Below are 15,382 nucleotides of genomic sequence, written 5' to 3'. Positions count from 1 at the left end.
AAATAAAGGTAACAAAGAAAATTTACATATCCCTATCAGGGCATGGGAAATACCTATGAAATCAGTCCCCCATGAATTTAAGTTTTAAATTTTCTCCAGAAATAGAAATTTAAGACTAAGTGCAGCCAAATCTGTCACAGAATACCAACATTCTGTAACTTTTTGTACAACCTGAATTGTTAACGGCATTTTGAGCATACATAACACAACTAGTCTATTGCTTTACTAATTCTCAATTAATCTCCGGGGTACATTAGCTTTTCTCACAGGCCATACTGTACTATTAAAACAAAGAATTTGTGGGTACTAATGCAGCTATGTCTGACACAGTCTTCATTTGACCTAAAATTTATGGGTGCTCCCATACTTCATATTTACATTAAATTAATTCTAAATAATCTTTAACTCTAAAAGTTCCAATTTCACATGCTCATTTGAGATAATAGAAAGAACAGTAGATTTGTATAGTGCTCTTTGCCTCAATAATTTGAATAAAGGAAATGCTTCGTTCTTGCATAATGTCAACTTAAGTAAAATATATACAGATAGGCTGGAGCAATAACTATTCATAACTTTTTCAAATTTCTTTTTTTGAAATATACATCACATGCAAACCTTCTATAATCACATGACTGTATCTTCAAATTAAGTTGTATTGTCCTTTAGCTGTTTACCTGTATTGCCCTTTAGTTTTATCAGAGCATTTAGATTATGTCAGTGCATTACTACTAGTGGCCAGAAAACATGATAAAAGTATCCTCACTCGTCAGACCATTGTGCCCAGACCATGCAAAGAACCTGAATTTCCCCACTGGTGTTTCCCTAAAGAACCAAGGTAGTATTATCTATCTTAGTCATAATCCCTTTTTATATCACAACTTTTAAACCAACACTGTTTCCACAGAAACCATAGATTTCTCTTTGGGTTATCATATTTTTAATATTTATGAAACCTTGGATAACGTGAAAGAATCTGATATGGGTCTGGGGCTGTAGCTCAGTGGTAGAGTGCCCACCTCGCACGTGTGAGGCAATGGGTTTGATCCTCAGCACCACATAAAAATAAATAAAGATACTGTGTCCAACTACAACTAAAATATTTTTTAAAATGATACAACTTAAAAAAAAAAGAATCTGATATAGTCCTTATGCAGTTTGAGGGGTTGATGGAGTAACCAGAGTGGCTCATTAAAATGGGAGTAGTTACTTCATCAGTTGTCTCCTTTTTCAGACCATTTTAATTAACCATCCGAATATCTCCAAGCAGTTTAATTCTCTAGAGGCTTTCTTGATCCCTTTTAATTTCTATTTTTATTGTCCCAAATAATCCTAATCATTTCTCTTCTAACATCATGTGTTGGAACTGAGCTGGCAGGTTCCTGATAGCCGCGCTACATCACTGTGCTCAGTGCACTGACTGCTGCAATTGAGAGGAAAGTAATTGAACGATCTTTAAAAGACTCCCCAGAGTATACTCATAGGTTTTTAATAAAGGCAAAGGTGCATCAAGAGGAAGAGAACAGAAGTAGTCATAGAGAAGGCTAAGAAGCTCCAGGTTCAGCTCCAGGTTCCTTTCTCACACAGAAGGCTTTACCTTCAGCTTGCTCACCTGGCAGTTACATATAAAGTCCTGGGGTCTTCTGTACCTAGCTGGTCATGAAATCAGGCTGGGTAACCAGTCAAACCAGATTCAATCAGTCTATGCATTTTCAGCAAATAATATAGACACAGTGACTTCTGGGAAGGTTTAGACTTTATGCAACATATTTTGTATCACTAATTAATACAATCTATGCCTCTCTGTATGACTGGGGCTAGGAGAGGTCTTCTGAGTCTCTGTCAGTAAATATAGTTTGTTATAGACCAGCTACAAGTTAACCCTATCCTTATAAACATTGTTTAAAATATTACTTTTTATTATTTCAATGAGAAATAATTACTGTAGAATAACAGGATATGGGCTATATTATTGATTTTTTCCGAGTTTCGGACATGTTTTAAAACCTAAACATTGTTTGATAGAGTGAACGTTTCTTGAATGCTTGAAAAGTGTAAGGATCCTGTAATTGCTAGATTTGAACCATGTATAGATATAAATCTGATTTTGAAATCAATTTGTCAATTAAGATCATCAAGTTTTTCAGCACTTTACTGTTTTTTTTCCACTTCATGAATCAATTAATAATTCCATTTTATGTATTTGAGGATAGATTATTGCATTCATTCAGGATGTAGAATTTTATAACATCCAGATAAACTTAAGTATCTTTTACTCTGCATCATTATTTTCCCTTAAATTCTAATGTACCCCATATTATTATCAATACATTTTTATGTTTTTGTCCTCCTGTATTTTTCCTAATCTTTTATTTTTACTATTTTTCTATCTTTATATTCAAGTTTATTTTTAATTATATAGCTTTGGTTTTAAAAATTAATATTGGAATATTTGTTTTTCATTGATAAATTGGATTATTTTGCACTTTCTGCGATGACTTTTTAATTTTAATAACTATACTACTTTTTTATTTTTTGCTTTCTATTTTCCTGAAAATTTTCTCTGCTTTAACTTTATTTTTACTGCATTTTTTGATTAGCAAATGGCTTATCCCTTACTGTTCTGGAAGTTGTAAATATACTGTTTATTTTTTAACTGCAGATTAACAAAAAACTGAAATTAAACACAACGTTTGCCTTTATCGGATCACTTTAAATCCAACACTGCTCTCCCCATTTTGATTGTTGATATGCTGAGCTACCTCCTAAAAGGGATGTACGTGCCATTGGCTGGAAAAACTCTCCTTTTCATGGTTGTATAACCAACTTTATCTCCATTTAATTTTCAGCAAATACTTTATGAGATTTCATCTGTGCAAACCTGAATATAAAATGGTCACATCAGTGCCCTGACTATTCTTTGTTCTATAGCCAACTTTTGAAGACGATTCATTCTGCCTCTGCTGAATACCATAATATACGCATGCCTCATATTACTGTACTCATGTGCCTATTTCCCACAAGAATTAACCTTTCTTTTCTCCCCTATCAGATCCTTTATGTTTTCTGAGATAATGTAATAACTTCCAATGCAATAGAAGATCTATTCACAAATTTTCCACTTTACTGCCTATAAACAGTAATAATGCATTAAAAAAAGAAGGAATAAATTCTGTATATCAAGGTACTAACATTATCTTCTGGCTAGTAGACACATTGCCTTCATTTTGCTGATTTGTTTATTCCTTGTAAACTCCTGAATTATCATCCGTGTAGTGATGTGATTGCTACAGTATCTTTACACTAAAATGTATTCAACATGAGCCATTTTGAGGGAAAATGGAAATGAAAAGCTATAAGCAGAAACCTATGTTTTAATAATCAAAATGTAAATGGGTCTATATGAAAGTTTGTTCTCATCCACTTACAAACATGATTTGCTAACAGCTACGTGGAATGGTTAAAATCTCAGTTTTGAAACCAATGTTTTGAGATTATCATTTTGGCAATAACCTATTCAGATTTATTTTTAATTTTGGAATGTCAGTTTTACTTTGCAGTGTTTTTTTAATAGAAAATTAAAATTTTTCTCAAAGAAATGTTCTTTTTTCAAGAAAAATAAGAAGTAAAATTTTAACTTAAAATTAACTCTAGCACTAAATCATTTTAAACAAATGCACTAATTTATTACTATAATTTATTTTGGGATTTATTTTATTTGTTTTTGTCTTTGAGGATCACTCAGGTTTTACTCAGTAGCTAATTTCAAATTTGGCAAACATTCTCTTTAAGTGGGGCTTTTAAATAAAAACTTTTTTATTTTTTAAAGTATTCTTAGAGTTTTACACTGTATTGTGTAGGGAAGTTTCAATATGCTAGATTTTGTTCATTGTGCTACATTTGCATATAATTTTCTTATTAATTTCTCATCTGTATATGGAATCTCAATTGCATTACTGAAGAATCCCACAAGTTAGAGTATACTATATTAGCATTTGAAATACCATCTTATGCAGAAGAGGGTCAATTGTTTTTACTGTTACTATTTATTGATTTTATGGTGCAAAATCTAAGGAATCATATAGGATGTGCTTTACTTAAGAAGTCATAGATTGTTTTTTTTCATCCAATTATAGCCAATTGTGAGTAGAAGCAAGGTAGAGAATTTTAAAAATTGTATTACTGTGTACATGATTAAATGATGTGGTAAAATCAGTGTAATATAAAGTATGCTTTTGCCTTCAATAATATTACAACTTTGTTCAGAAGGTAGAAACTAAATACATGAAAAGTTAAACAACAATAAGTATAAAAAGAACTCCTGATCAAGAACAGTTAATGTCATTTTATTAGTCAACAAGCAAATGATATAGACACAAACTGCTATTAGTTTGAAGGAAAGAAAAACTTACAAAGAAAATCCTTTAAAGGGTGGTTATACCCTGAAACTACAAGTTATTTGCATGTCTAGATAGTTTGAGAATAATGAAAAGCTAGAAGATAATGCTAGCCTTTGCCTGGTAACTGGTAATGAAGCAACTTATTTTGAAAAATGCAACTCATCAATAATTGATTTATAAATATTCTAGTCTTTTAACTTTGTAAGGCAATTACTTTTAGTTCATTAACACTATCTAAAAGTCATTCATTTTAATATGCATTTAGGTGACAGTATTTGAATTATAAATGCTTACACTCATTTTTTTAATTTTCTATTTTAGATTATGTGTAAAACACTGGAAACATAAAGAAAAGTTTCTTCTGTTCTTGGAAGTCACCTTATAGTCATAAGGGGAAAGCATGAGTTTAGCTATTTTATATGAATACCTTAAAAATACTTCCATATTGACATTTCCTGAAGTGGGTAAGGAATTAAATCCTTAATAGTTTTATGTGTGCAAATATGAAATTGTATTTTTAATACATTTGAACACTAGTGGAATTTTGATCCAAATTTGAGGTAATCCAAAAATTCATTCTATACCACAGTGCATAGACTAGACCTTTGGCTTTGTGTTTAAAAAAGTCATATGAAGAGAAGGGTGTCTGTGGAAACCAAGAATATTAAGTAATGTACAGTTACAAACTTAGGATATTAAAAACTCAAGTTTGTATGACTCCAGTTTGATATTCTCTCCATCACACCATTGGAGCATGTCTTGTTTTCTAGGAAGTGGATTCTAAGAGTTCAGTTTACGGGATTTTTATTAAGCTATGTATTGGGATCAACATTAATGAAAGAAATGTAAAGAAGCAGAACCACCCATCTCATGATTGGGAAGCAAACATGAAAGAAAGAGACTGAGGTTCTACAGGTCCCTACAAAGACATACCTGCAGTGACCTAAAGATCTCCCATTAGGTCCCATTTCTTAAGGGTTCTACCGCCTCCAAATGGCACCTCTCTGGGGACCACATCTTTAACATGTGGACTTTAAAGAGATATTGAAGATCCAAAGTTTAGTAGTTATATTCCTACTTAACTCTCATTAATATTAAATCTAACTGAGGAGAGATTATATTGCTTATTTGTAGGGGTGGTAGCTTTTCATTAGCTTTTTCTATCTAGAATGTCAATAGCATTTGGTGATATTCATACAATTCTAATACCATTATATTACTATTGTCCTCTTACTTTTTAAACCTGATATACTAAATGCAGTATGGTCATCTTCCACCAGTATGTGATGCTGATTCTGCTCCAGTAAAAGTTTTAGCAAATATATTGTAATAGTGTTCTCATTCCAAGCTGGTTGGGGATTTGTCCATCTTTAAAACTGTCTTATGAGCTCCTTATCTGGACCACTTCTAGGATTACTTTGGCATTCATACTTCAGCATAAAGATTAGAGGGCAGTACTTATTAAAATGCTTTTGAGAGTAATACCTATGGAAGGAATGAAAAGGAAGTGGGATTGGACAGAGGAATAAGTATAGCTGTAATGCAAACATCACCTTCAACTAACTCTAGGGAGAGAAAGAGGAAGAGAGGGAGAGAGGGAGAGAGGGAGAGAGGGAGAGAACAAGTGTGAGAGAGCATGCTCTTGGGCTAAAATCTTCCACCAAAATCATCTCATATCTGGCCCCATTGTCTAAATCTATGCAATGATCTGTCATTGGATATGGGTTTTCCTAATGCTTTTTTGTATAGCTAAGTCAATACCTGAAAGAATGATAGCTCTAGGCTATTTGTTAAAAGCACTATCTACAGATGGGTCAGTTAAGACTGAAAGGCCTGCTCTGGGTACCATATCTCAGTTCAGTCACAACTACATGGTATAGATAACTAACATAGATATTCAGGAAAGTAAATGGAAATAAAATAAAAAGTTTAAAATAATATTTTCATTTTTAAACTATATGTGAATCAATTAGGCAGTATATCTCCATTACCAACAATAGAGAAATTTCCCTCCATTAGCTTTAAAAACTTCTGTTTCCCCTATAGAGAAGTTTACAATAGGAACATTATTTTCATAATTATTAAAAACCAAATAATTGCTCTGTACGCCCACCTTAGTCTGTGGTGGGCCATTTGCTTGCTAAATGCCACGTGGAAATCTAGACTAATAATTGCTAACATGGCCTATAACTCTTTTCTAAATTATTCAGATACTTGTCTTAATCTCCTTATCCCCCTTGAACATGTGCAGATATAAGGAAAACAGAACATGGACATTATCCCAGATAATTGAAACCACAGTTTATTTGTGAATTGATTTGTTTGGGGAATTGACTCAAAGATTTAAGCCCTTGTTGTATTTAGAGGGATTCCAAATATTAGTTTTATTGTCTTTGCTTATTTATTTTTAACGTGAACTATACAAACAGTTGTTTCAATTTTTCTTCTCACTCACTGAAAAAGCACAGGAGATTGTATTGTAATTAATCATTTATTAAGTAACTCTTTACTGTGGGCACTGAAGTCTCAGACTTGGAAAGTATGACATAAATTACAGCAACTAAGGTTAAAATGAAGATAGAACTACATTTTCTAAAATATTTTAATCAATGTAGTGACAACATTTCCCTACCATTAAGGTATTACTCTTTTTGGCAATAGCATTGATTAAAATTTTGGCAAGTTATAAAAGACATAATCATTTGTCCATGGCAGAGTGGCTATAAAGAGTGACTATAAATATATTATACAGGGTATAATCAGGAAAAAGATTTATTTTGTTTATTTTTTTTTCTTAAGTATGGCAAGTCAGGAAATAGATATTTTCCAAAAATATATAAATAAATGTCAGGATCTTTTCTTAAGTTTAAAACACAAAACAATATTTATGCAAAAGTATATGCTTTCATATGACAATACTACACAAATCAAATGGATTCCCAGCATTGTTTTGAGATTAAGATTTAAAAGATGGGCTGGGGATGTGGCTCAATCGGTAGCGCGCTTGCCTGGCATGCGTGCAGCCCGGGTTCGATCCTCAGCACCACATACAAACAAAGATGTTGTGTCTGCCGATAACTAAAAAATAATAAATATTAAAAATTCTCTCTCTCTCTCTCTCTCTCTCTCTCTCTCTCTCTCTTTAAAAAAAAGATTTAAAAGATATCTCAGGAAGATTTCTACTTAAATCCAAGATGGAAGACCACATTTATCATATTTGCATAAAACACCTAAAAATCAGGGCAAATATTTGTATATCAAAGACTTTCAGGCTATTCCATTTCAGACAATGAAGAATGATGGTCTCTAAAATATGGAAAATAAATAAGCTGAGCCCTGTGATTGCCTTGTCTTATTGCTAGAGGAATTTTGCAAGCTGAAGTGCTATAAAGAGAAATGCAATCTTTAAACACATACTCCCTTAGTTTAGAGTTTTAGGAAATCATGGTAGCTAGAATTTGCAGCACAGAGTAACTGAAGCAAGAGTCCTTCATGTAGAAAGAAAAACCCAAAGAGCTTCAGATGGTGTATCAGAAATAATCCATTGAGTGCCGATCTACTCATGCATATGAGGAAAATATCCAAGAAAGAAAGGATAAAATGAAAATTGCGTAGAGCTCCCAGAGGAGACATGATATGTAAAGACAGGCAAATAAATCAAGGCATCAGATCAATACCCAGAAATAAACACACACTTATACATATAGTTACTTTATCTTCAAGAAATGTGCAAAGAATTTTCAGTACATAAATGATGGGAGTCTTTTAGCAAATAATATTTGAACAAATAGTTACACCTGTGGAAAAAAAGTGGGCTACTGATCCAGGCTCTCACATCAATCATAAAAACAAATTCATACTGTATGACCAATTTCAATGTAAAACCTAAAATTTTGAAAGTTTCAGACAAAACTTATGTTTTGTTTGTTTGACTTTTGTTTGGCACTGGGGATTGAACCCAAAACTTGGGGGTGCCTTACCACAGAATATTTCCCCAGTCACACCCCATGCTCTATTGCCCCGTGTACTATTTTTTTTTTTTTTTTTTTTGAGATAGGGTCTAGCTTAAGTTGCTAAGGTTCCCTTGACCTTGTGATTTTCCTCTCTATGACTTTCAGGTTTCTGGGATTGCAGGTGTGTGCGTGCCATTGTGCCTGACTTCAGACAAAAATATTTATGAACTTTGTTTAAGCAAATATTTCTTTGACATGGTACCAAAAGCACAAATAAGCCTACAAACCTAAGAAAATTTAGAAAATGAGACTTCATCAAAACTGAAAATTCTACTTTCAGAAATCTCTCCAAAGAAATTAAAAAGACAATCTCCAGGTTTGGAGAAAACATTTGCAAATGGTATGTCTGATAAACCTTTTTAATGTAGAACATATGAAGAGTTCTTTAATCATAATAGTAAAAAGTAATTTAAAATGCCCATGACGATGATCAAGATTCAAACAAACATTTTGGGTCATCAGAAAAGGTATCTGGATCACACAAACACATGAAATGATACTCTCTCAACATTGTTATTCATGTGATTTTCCAAGTTAAAATCTGTAATTCAGCTACTTAGCTGCTTGAACACTTGAAATCAGAAAGTCTGGTCATCCCAACTGTTGGTGAACAAGCAGTGAAAAGCAGGGTCAACAACTCATACAAGAGCTTAGCAATTCCTTTAAACATGTTAAACACCCTAATGCCCAGAAATTCCACTCCTATGTGTTCATAGAGATTCATAAGAGAATTGAAAACAATAGCTATTAAAAGACTTACACTCCCAAGCTCATAGAGATTTTTACTTGTAACAGTCCCATACTGCAAACAACACAATATTTAGCTTTGGATTCTGGATAAACATTTGTGATATATGCATATGACGGTTATACTGCTTAGCAATGAGAAAAACAGTATTTGATGTGCACAACTAAAGGATGCATGTTAAAGTATATATGCTTGGTAAAAGAAGACAGACAAAAGATGACATACTGATAGATAATTTATATAAAATTCTAAAATAAATGCAAACGTTTAGTAAGATAGAGCAATCAATAGTTGCCTGGGGATAAGTAGGGTGACTGGGAAGAGTGAGAGTGATGTACTATTAAAGGGGCATAAAGAAATGTTTGGGATTGGTAGATGTGTGCAAATTTTTAATTATGATGATTTTTTTTTATGGATGTTTAAGTACGTCAAAATTTATCAGATTTGAGGCTGGGGATGTGGCTCAAGCGGTAGCGTGCTCGCCTGGCATGCGTGCGGCCCAGGTTCGATCCTCAGCACCACATACAAAGATGTTGTGTCCGCCGAAAACTAAAAAATAAATATTAAAAAATTCTCTCTCTCTCTCTCTCAAAAAAAAAATTATCAGACTTGGTTTTTAAACATGTGGCGATTATTGCATACCCATTATATCTTAATAAAGCTTTAAAAACTGGCCTTAAAGTTAAATACAAGTATGGCTAAATACTAGCTTTACTATTCTACAGTAAGTGACATTGAGCCATTTGCTAGTACATTCTATGGTCAATATTCCTTCATAAGTTAAGGATGATTTCTAACTTTTAGGTTTATTGGAAGATAAAATGGAATAAATTTAGTGAAACATTGATAACTATACCAGGTATTAATTGAAAAATTGTAAATCCAAACAACATATTATGTCAAGAGCAGTATCTTATAACACCTTTTTAATAACTGTTCTCCCAGTGCAACACAATATTCACCACATGACAATTCCAAAGCATCTATTAAAATTTCCCATGTTATATAAATATTACTTAAGATCAGATATTTAAAACTACTACTCTCCTATAAGAAGAGAGTATAAATATGATCAATTACATGGTTACACCAGGTCTACATAAACTTTGATCTATATTATAAAGACCAAGAAGTAAAACCTGGTGAAAAATATTTATATCATTGGCTTCAATTTTCCACTTCAGTTCAGAATTGTCCTAATATACACTGATTAATTTTTCCCGATACTTTGCCAGGGTGAATACATTTAATTAAAATCCTTTTACTCAATGAACAAATCAATATAACAATTCATTTAAAACATGCAACTCTAGTGCAACTTCAGTTGTAAGGAGAAAGCTTTGGGATCTGAGTTAATCTAGATTATGTCTCAACATCATGTTACTTGTCCTGCTTATCTTCTCACCAAAAGAATATGTCTAAACAAGAGAAATTTAATTTTATCTCTATAATATTGTTTCCTCCTTTGTTACATTCTCCATATTGGGAAATGTATATATATATGAATATGTGTGTATACATACATACATTTACATATATACACATATATATGTATATATGTGTATGTGTATATATATATATACAAAATTTTATATATATTAAAAGTCATTAAAGATATGAATAAAGGGGCTATACAAAGGGAGACAACTTTGTTATTATTTTACATGAGTTATTTATTACTGCTATTTTTATTACCACTACTAATATTATTATCAGTACTACAACTATTACTACCATTTTACTACTATTTACGAGAGATAGAGGGGAAAGGGAAGAGGAGAAGGAGGAGAAAAAAAGAATATTGTTAGAAGGGAGAAAAACAATAATTATCTAACTCTGCACTCCTGATTTTTATATTAAGGGGTGATGGTTTTCTATTTAAATGTGAGCATTCCAACAAACTTACCCCATTCTGGGGTTGCCAGATTTCACAAAGAAAAATTCAGGGCATCATGTTAAATTTGAAATTCCAATAAACAACAAATTGTTTCTCATGTAGGTACATTTCACAAAACATTTGGAATATATATACTAAAAATTTTGACCTATTTGAAAGTGGAGTTTAAGTGTGTGTCCTGTGCTGTGTCTGATAGTCCAGCCCTTTCCTCTTTTCTCATCTTTGGTATGGTCTGTAGCTCTAGCAAACATGTAAGAGTAACTTTACTGAAATCACATTATCTAGTAATTTTGTGGGGTGCAGACTACTATTGCCAGCTAAGTATGGAAACAAGACCTCGTGGTCAGATTCTTTGGGAAAGAGCCAAGTTGAAGAGATAATGAAGGAGTTAAAGAATGAAAAGGAAGTGAAGTCTGAGGAGATGATCATGGGCCAGTGCAACCCTTTTTTAGAGTGGCTGATTTAGTTAAATCTTTTTCAGTCCTCCTGTGTTATCAAATGTAAATATTTTAGAAAAAAAATGTACTGACAAATTTGCATGTCCTACCAAATATAACTTATAAAACTAAACCTTAATGAGTAAGGATTATTTTTTACTTTGCTCATTAAAAGTATCTTTTATCCCAAATCTGTACAATGCATACTCATTCAGTCAATTATTTTAAAAGGTCACATTTGCCATTTTAAAAATGTAATTAATCTATCTTATTTTTCGAACATAATTGTTCACATCTATGAGATTCAATGTGATGCTTTGATTTATGTATACAAAGGGTAATGATCAACTCAGGGTTATTAGCATGTCCATCACATTAGACTTGTATCATTTCTTTATGGTGAATACATTCATGATGCACTCTTCTAACTATTGTGAGATATACAGATCATTACTGTTAACTATAATTATTCTACTGGGCCACTGAACACTCGAAGTTACTCTTTGTAACTAACATTGTATCCACTGGACAACCTCTCATAAGCACCCTTCCCTTCCCTACTTTTCCCAGTTTGGGGTGACCACTATTCCTACTCTCCTTTTCTATGACATAACTTTTTCATACTTCACATATGAGTGAGATGATAGACTGTTTATGTTTTAGTCAACTTTTTTGTTAATGTGAACAAATGACATGACAAGAACGATCAGAGGAGAAAAAGTTTATTTGGGGGCTCACGGTTTCTGAGGTCCTAGTCCTTAAAAAAGCTGGCTCTATTGTTTGTGGCTCAAAATGAGTCAAAACATCATGGCAGAAGAGTGTGGTGGAGTGAAGTGACTCAGAACATAATAATTAGCAAAGCAGAGTTCACTGTTCAACAAGAAGAAAAGATACACTCCAAAGATATGCCCCCAGGGACTCATCTCCTCCAGCCACATCCTGCCTGATTATAGCCACCACCAAATTAATCCCTATCAAGGGATTGATACCCTGATTAGGTTAAAAATAATATAACAAAATCACTTCACTTCTATACTTTCTTGCAATTTCTCACACATGAGCTTTTGGGGGATATCTCACATCTAGACTCTAAAAGTTTTATCTTTGCCTGATTTTTTCACATAAGATAATGTGCCCCAAATCCATTAATTTTGTCACAAATGGCAGGATCATGCTTTTTTTCATAACAATAATGTTCTGCTGTGTATGTACCATTCTTTACTTATACATTGATAGACAGTTAGGTTAATTCTATATTCTGACTATTGTGAATAGTGCTGCAATAAAAATGGGAGAAATAGTTAATTTTTTTTGAAAAAAAATAAGTACCCCAAAATCAGGAATCAGGGTTTTAATGATGTCTTCTATGTTGAATTTGGGCAATAGTTACTCAGCTGGGCTACAGTTCACTTTCCTACCTGGATAATACAAATTAAGTAGACCTGCTAATCTATTATTCTTGAGGATCTTAATTATTTCTCACTGTATTCAAATATAATAAAAACCATTAGTTCTCACATTTCACACAGCAAGAACTGTATAGATATAACCAGGGAAAGTGAAAGTAACCACTTCACCTGAGCAGTTAAATAGTAGTTCATTCAGCAAGTTACTTCAAATGGGACCTAGGGAGGATAACCCCATGATTTATTGTTCAAACTGGGATATTTGGAGAGTAAAGGGCTATTAGTAATAACTGAAGGACACCATTTTGTCCCAAGAAAGCTGAGCTAGTGTCCATTCTAGGTTTGGAGGACTAATTTTGAAGGTGCATTTGCATAATCATTCAACAAGATTAGTATTCTTTAAATTACATACTTGCTTAGTATGACAGAAAAGATGAAGTTATAAGAGATTTACAGGTAAGCATGAATTCCTAAAGAAAGAAAAACTGTTCAGAGTTAGATATGTCAAATTGATTATAGAAGAAGAAAAGTCAATAACATGGGAGAACATATTTGAAGGATTGTCTGTTTGGAGACTCTGAAAGAGAAGAACTATGGTAAAACGTTTAATTCTCACATTCTACCAATATATAAAACAAAGTAAAAGGTTAAACGTGTAATACTTTTGTATTTTTTTGAAAAATCATATTTGAGTAAAACTAAGTAATGACCATATCATTATCTAGCCTGTTTTAGGTACCAAATGTTACAATACTAATGCTGCCAGATGTGGTGGCACACACCTTTAATTCCGGTAACTTAGGAGGCTGAGACATGAGGATTGCAAATTCAAGACCAGCCTCAGCAACTTATTGAGACCCTGTTTAAATAAATAAAGCCACATATGTATCTCAGTGGCAAAGCATCCCTAGGTTCAATCCCCAGTACGAAAAAAAAAATCAAAACTATGCAAAGGATTCATCTCACTTCAGTCAGAATAGCAGATTATCAGGATACAAATAATAAATACTGGTGATGATGTAGGGGAAAAGGTACATTCATACATTGTTGTTGGGACTGCAAATTAGTGCAACCACTTTGGAAAGCAGTGTGGAGAGTCCCAGATATACTACTCCTCAGTATTTATCCAAAAGAACTAAAATCACAGTAATACAGTCACCCCAAGGTTTACAGCAGCACAATTCACAATAGCCAAACTATGAAATCAATCCACATGCCTGTGAATAGATGAATGGATCAAAAATATATGGTATACATACACAATTGAGTTTTACTCAGCCATAAAGAAGAATGAAATAATAGCATGTGTCAGTAAATGAAGAAAATCGTGCTAAGTGAAAGAAGCCAAACTCAGGAGAGAAAAGATTTGACTCTTGATCTTCTATGTGAAAGCTAAAAGAAAATTAAGGAAAATAAGGTGGTGGAGGAGGGGATCTGATATAAAGATAAATAGAAGATCAGTGGAGGAGAACTAAGAGAAGAAGAGAGAGGGAGGAAGAAAGGAAAGAAGTGAGAAAAAAAGAAATATGAAATGAATCTAACAGAATCATGTTATATACATATATAAATGTACCAGAGGGACTATCTCCTTAGTGTATGTGTGAAAAGTGCAAATCAAAAATTAAATAAAGGTGTGAAAGGAAGATCAGTAAAGTAGAGGAAAGAGAAGCCAGAGAGAAGAGGGTGGGAAGGGAAGAGGAGGGCAAATGGAGATAAAAATCATACAATGTAATCAATACCAAATGGAATTGGGCTGCTGTAAACATTGATGTGGCTGTGTCACTGTAGTATGCTGATTTTAAGTGTATATTTGGGTATATACTGAGTAGTGGAAAAACTGAATCAAATGATGGTTCCATTCCAAGATTTCTGAAGAATCTCCATATTGCTTTTCATAGAGGTTGTCCCAATTTTCAGTCCCACAAGCAATGTATGAGTGAACCTTTTCCTCCACATCCTCAGATGAATGGATAAAGAAGTGTGGTATGTATTACTCAGCCATAAAGAAGAATGAAATTATGGAGGTTGCTGGTAAATGGATGGAACTAAAGACTATCATGCTAAGTGAAATAATACAATCCCCCCCAAAACCAAAGGCTGAATGTTCTCACTAGTAGATGCATATTAAAGCACAATAAAGGGTGGGGGCAAAGAATAGAAGTTGATTGAATTAGACAGAGGTAGATGAAGATAAGGTAAGGGGAATGGGAATAGGAAAGGTAGTATAGTATATTGGACATAACTTTCCTCTGTTCATATATGAATGCACAGTGAAAATCCACATCATGTATAATCAGAAGAATGGGATCCTAATAGGTTGTACTCTATGTTTAATATGTCAAAGTATACTCTATTGTCATGTACATCTAAAAAGAACAAATTAAAAAGTAAGCCATACCAAATTGAGAATGAATTAAATACTACCACATCACCAAATATGATTGAGTCTCTCCAAAATAATACTGAACAAAAGCAGCCAGAGAT

This window comes from Spermophilus citellus, assembly GCF_964194105.1.
Source record: "Spermophilus citellus genome assembly, chromosome: 12".
NCBI lineage: Eukaryota > Metazoa > Chordata > Mammalia > Rodentia > Sciuridae > Spermophilus > Spermophilus citellus.
This window is presented reverse-complemented; position numbering follows the sequence as displayed.